The sequence below is a fragment of the Ctenocephalides felis genome, unplaced genomic scaffold, assembly GCF_003426905.1.
Source record: "Ctenocephalides felis isolate EL2017-DRISC unplaced genomic scaffold, ASM342690v1 CF-g0.4_SCAFFOLD_03571, whole genome shotgun sequence".
NCBI classification, from domain to species: domain Eukaryota; kingdom Metazoa; phylum Arthropoda; class Insecta; order Siphonaptera; family Pulicidae; genus Ctenocephalides; species Ctenocephalides felis.
This window is the reverse complement of record NW_020539725.1, coordinates 18,989,917-18,996,138: the sequence shown is the minus strand read 5'-3', so window position 1 is coordinate 18,996,138 and position 6,222 is coordinate 18,989,917.

Here is a 6,222-nt window from a genome sequence, read left to right as displayed (position 1 = left end):
CATTAACTCCGCCTAATATTATGAAAGCTGGTGTTCCTCAAGGCAGCGTGCTAGGTCCTTTCCTTTATGTATTGTATACCCACGATTTCCGACTGGACTTAACTCAACCATAGCAACTTTTGCCGACGATATTGCCATCCTAGCTGTAATAAGGATCCAATTAGAGCTTCACATAAATTGCAATCCCACCTCAATATTATTGCAGATTGGACAAATGCATGGAAAATTAAAATAAACGAATCCAAATCCCAGCACATATGCTTCACTCTGAGAAAGATACATGCCCATCAGTATATTTTAACAATGAACTGCTACCGCAGTCTGAATCCGTGAAGTATCTTGGAATTCATCTGATAGGCGATTGACTTGGAGAACTCATATAAAATATAAAATTCAACAATTAGATTAAAATCCAAGAGCTTAACTGGCTTATGGGAAACAGTCAAAATTGTCTATAGAAAACAAAATACTTATTTATAAGACAATACTCAAACCTGATCTGGACATATGGAGCCGAAATATGGGGCAGTGCTTCGAAATCTAATATTTGCAATGATTCAAAGAATCCATCAAAACACTTAGGACAATAACATACGCTCCTGGTATGTCTCAAATTATATAATTCATAACGATCTTCAAGTTCCATTTGTTCAAGAAGTTATTAATGACAGAAAAATAATCATTTGTTAAAATTAGAGTTTCACTCGAATGATTTAGTAACATCTTTGCTCAATGTACCGCCATGAGAAGACTCAAACGAAAATGGCCCACTGATACAACTTAGCACTTATTTGTAAATCTCTCACTGGAGAGATTCGAATACTATAATATTATTTCACATAATTATTCATGTTGTTAGTGTATATATTTTGTTTGTGTTTGTATAGTGTTCTATTGTAATTTTTATGTAATGTTGTTTCTTTTTGAAACTTAGCATAATAGCTTTTAAAAATTTATATAATTTTTGATTGCTGTTAATAAATATCTATAAAAAAAAAAAAAATAAGCTTACAAAAAAAACTTGTTTAATTTTATACTGAATTTGATTTGTGTGATAACCCACTATACACACACATAACCAAATCAAAACTTGACTTTCAGATTACTTTAAAGTGTAGCTACTTTTTACATACAACATAATACCTTGAATTGAATTTTAGTCCAATAGACAAAGTAAGGGAATTTTATATAATACAACCTGTTTGTCATACATAACTTTTGAATTAGCATTTTCTACTAAAGTGACTTCAAACATTCATCTTTTTTTTTTCAAATTAAAAAATAAATAAATAATAAATTAAAGTTCGTCCAAAACAAATCATCATGTCTCCTCATCAATAGCATTTGAATGTTTTTAAAATCATTCAAATCGGTTTGATTTTTGTTCTTGAAATCGTCGACGAAAAATTGTATCCGCACATACATACACACATATACATACATTTTTTCTAAGATATTCATTTTGGATGTTCAAACCTCTGAAACGTAAAGATATATACAAATTTCCAATTTCGATTTTTTGAGATTACTATAACTACGAGAAGGTAAAACATGTTTTTGCTTATGGACAATCATTAATTTGTATAAAACTATTAACAGCAAATTTTTGGACTTTTCTGAATTTCAAGATGTCATTTTCTTACTGTTAGCAGATACTTCTATTTTTGATCAAATTGTAAATTATTTCAATAAAAAAAATTCTAAGACATTTAAAGTAATAGCCCATAGCTTGTAGTATTTCATTATTTTCCAAATTTCAAAAAAAAAACTGATAACTTAACTATAATTATTGAAGTATACTATACTACTTCGATAGTTTAAAATATAATTCATTTTTAATTTTAATTTTCGATACGTTTTTTACCAATTATTTTTTACTAGTAAAAAACAAACCAATTTTGCAATGTTGATGTAATATAAAAGGCAATTCTGATCTTAATTCTTCCCCTACATCTAAATATTAAGAACACTTAAGTCTCCATTAATTACAGGACCATAACGACTTGCATTAACATAAGTCAAATTAAAATACATTTTCCTTTAATACCATGTGAAAAGAAATATATGTAAATTATTAATAAAAGCTTAATTCTCATACCATCAGAGTATTATTATATGTGTTCAATCAAAAAACGTGGGTAATTAATGCGTACTTAAATGATGTGATGATGGTGTACATTAAAATATTATGTTTCATGCTGTAAATGAGGGAGATTATTCTTTTACATGAATATTTATAATCTTGCGAATTTCGCGTACACTGGTAAAGCTTCTTATAAATAAGTAAATACTAGATTTACATTTACACATGAATACTAAAATTTTCTAATTGTTCAAAGTTAAGATGTGTAAACAGTTTACTTATTTAACATTAGTTTAGTTTCTGACATTAAGAACTTCTACATGCCATATCAGACATGTACGTGTGGCAAATTTCTTTTATTACAATTCCTTGATACATTTATTAGTTACCTGAATTATCTAATAATAATTTATTAATTATCAAAATTATCTAATAAAGTTACCACGATCCATGTAAGAAAATCTGATATCGTGGCGCTCAACGTGATAATCATTAGTATACTATGACTAGTGGTGCATGGCATCGTGCCTCAAGGCAAATCGGTGAAACTTTCCATACCAAAAATTAGAATTATTAAAAAAGCCTTAAAATTTTAGGAAAATTTGGAAAAAATAGTTTTTTTGAGAACTTTAATATTTTTTAAAATTTCAATTTTTTTTTAATTTTTATCCAAAATTTTGAACTTTTCAACGTGAATCTTCAAAACGTGAAGATATGCAAAAAATTTCATTTTCGATTTTTGGACGATTAGAACAACTTACCCTATGGGAACTTAAAAATACATATTCATACTACATATTCTAGAATTATAAATATCAATTTAAATATTTGCTGATACTAATATTTGAATTCTCCGATAAATATGCAAAGTGTATGTTAAATGAAACGTTCTAAATAAATAACCTTATTAGTATGATTTATTTGTAATAAAAAAGTACTGCATGCAGAAATTATTTACAAAAATTACTTATTTACGTATTTTGATCCAACCTGGTTGGACCAGAGGTAAAGATAAGGATGTTACTTTCATCAGTTTTTCCAAAATGAGATGATTTATTAGATCAACTGATTTCATCTGAAACAAAGAAATATACCCATCATAGTTATATAAACATATACATACGCTTCATATATAACTAGAGTTAAGTTGGAATATAACTTATAAAGAGTTAGAATATAACTTATAAAGGGTAAGCCGGGGCACAAAGGTCCAATTTGAGACCTTTTGCACAAAGGTCCAAATGAATACGTCATAACATATAACATGTATCAAACAAACAACTATCATAATGGGTTAAGTAAAATCCCTAATTAATTCCTATTTATATGAGAATTGTATTTTTTACTATTTTTCTAAAATTTGTTACGTGTTCCTTTTCACCCCACAGGCAAAGTAAAATGGAACATCCAGAAGGCAAATAGATTCAATGATTTATTTTCAATTTTATATTAATTATACGAAGAATTGCTACAATATTCAACAGCAGCAAAATCTAAATTTTGAGGGTGTATTTTGTACAGAGATATATGTATACAATCTTATTCAGGTACTTTGTTAGAAGTATTCATCAACAGAGTAAGAATATCTATTACTGTGATTTAATTCTTGTATAATTGTAATTTTAACTGAATTTACATTTTATGTACTATACATTGTTCACGCCTTTGCTAGAGAAAAGGTTCAATCGATTATATTACTCAATCCACATATGTAAGCTATTATAGATGTTATATATGAACAGCTGTTAGTTTTAACTTGAAATTACCAGTGCATCTTAAAACTAATTAAATGAGGTATATTAAAATATTGTATTAAGGTCTCCGAAACTAAACAACAGTACTCACAACTAAAAAGAAACTATCAACCAAAGAAAATACTACTGCTACAGATTTTCAATCATTGGTGTTTATTATCTGATTTTCAATAATTCATTTTCTCATCTACTTTCAAACATTATTGTTAAAAAATTCTCAAATTATTGTTATTTAGTGATTATAATGTATCAATTGAACACGTTTTAAACATCTTCATCTAACAAACAACTAACTATTTACGTTTACGATATATGTCGTTCAATGTATTTTGTTGACTTAGGAAATGGATTTTATTTAATTAATACAGAAGAACTTCTTTCTATTAACACGATCAATTTGCGTACTACAGCACTTGAATAAATATGATGATGTCTATATTTAAAAACTACAAACATAATTAGAGTATATATACTGAGAAATTATAGAAAATAACACTTGAGAAAGTTTTTAGAAATCTCAGTTAATAAAGAAAATTGCAATGCGTTGCGCCATTTTAGTGTGTTTTGTAGCTTTGATAGCAGTGACTTTTGCAGGTAAATATTACTTTAGTTTTATACTAAAAACACCTTTAAATTTAATGTATAAGTTTTAAATAATTGTAACGAAATGTATAACCTTTAAAGATTTTGTGCCATTTATTTTTCGATAAATGACGTAAAATCATACTAAAATAGTGAGATTATACTGAAACTATAAACATTTTTCAGTATTTTTTATTAGGTAGCAATAATATTTTTTGACAGTATCTGTCAATGCAATCATTTTAATTAAGTTTGAGAGAATAACTAGCAAATCGGGCGAACTCCGTTTCACCATCAGATGGTTTCTTTTGTGTTTCGTTTGTGCCATTATGCAGCAATTCGTTTGGTGTTAAAAGATGAAGAAAAAAATTGCCTTCTGTTGAAATTGAATAAAAATTTGCACAATACACGTGATTGATTTGATGGTTTCCAATTGAAATGTTAGGAAACGAATAATTTTTTTTAAATTTTTTTTGCACAATTTCACAGTGAACACAAAGCCGGTTTGTCACATGAAATCAAGTGAGCAGAGAACAATGAGTAGCTATCCGCTTTTTTGTTGAAATCTTTCTTCAATTTTTTTTTTGCTATAAAGCCTCAATTATTACGGAAGTAAAAATGCTGTCCAAGCTCCGTGGGTCTTCAGTGTAATTCTAATTCTAACATAACTATTTTTATATTTTCAAAACCATCTATTACAGTTTGCTTTTTATTCATAACAATTTTTTTTTCAGGTTGTCCTCAAGAATGTCCTGAAAATGAAGAGTTCCAAGAATGCGGAACCATGTGCGAACCTTCTTGCGAGATTCCTGATCCTGGTGCCTGCATCATGATGTGTAAAGTTGACGTTTGCCAATGCAAACCAGGATACCTTCGTCGCTGGGATGGCGCTTGCGTTGAAGAATGCGATTGCAGTTCTCCTTGTTAATTAACAAGATAGATGATAAAATGTAAATAAAAATGTATATATTTCAAAAATTATATTAAAAAATATTGAACTTTGTATCTTTAAAATCGTATATTAAAATATAATGTCGTGTTCAAAAAAAAAGTAATAAAAGAATTTACTAAAAGTAACATGAAACTTATATTTACTTTGAGATTTAGAATGATGTATATATGATCGACTTCATTTATCTAATATTTTAGCGGTCCCAAAGATTTATTAAATCCATTGACTAGTGTAGTGCATCGAATTTTAGTACACTCCGTACCATAAACAAATATTTCGTTAATAACACTTTTTTTAAATAAAATTGAATCAAATAAAATTTGCAAAAATATGAAATTTTTATATATTGAATATTTTTTGGGAATAAAATTGTCTAAAGTTGCTTATTTTTCTATTTTTTATATTATTCACAATTTCAACAAATTGAAACCTGATCAAAATATCAGTCTTTGAAGAAAATATAGAAGCTTTATAAGCACAGGTAAATCGTTTCTCTGTGAAGTAGAAGTGAGTTTTCTGAAAAAAATTATCAACACTAGATTTCGATTTTTTCGCGACTTTAGTAACTTTTAGCACTTAGTAACATCTCTAGTGGAATTTTCTTTTTTAACTGTTTGTAATTAGATTTTGTAGAACACAAACCGAAGTGTAAGGGTCTGTATATTAGATTTAAATTTATAACAGAATGTACAAGTATCAATATAAATCCTAAGATAAATTGAATGAACAGATCACAAAAATAAAAAAATCAAAGTGAAATTAAAGCATGAAATTTGTTACAAGAAACAAAAAATGCACTGTCACCATTCTTATATATATCGGTTAATAAATATTTACTATAATACATTTCT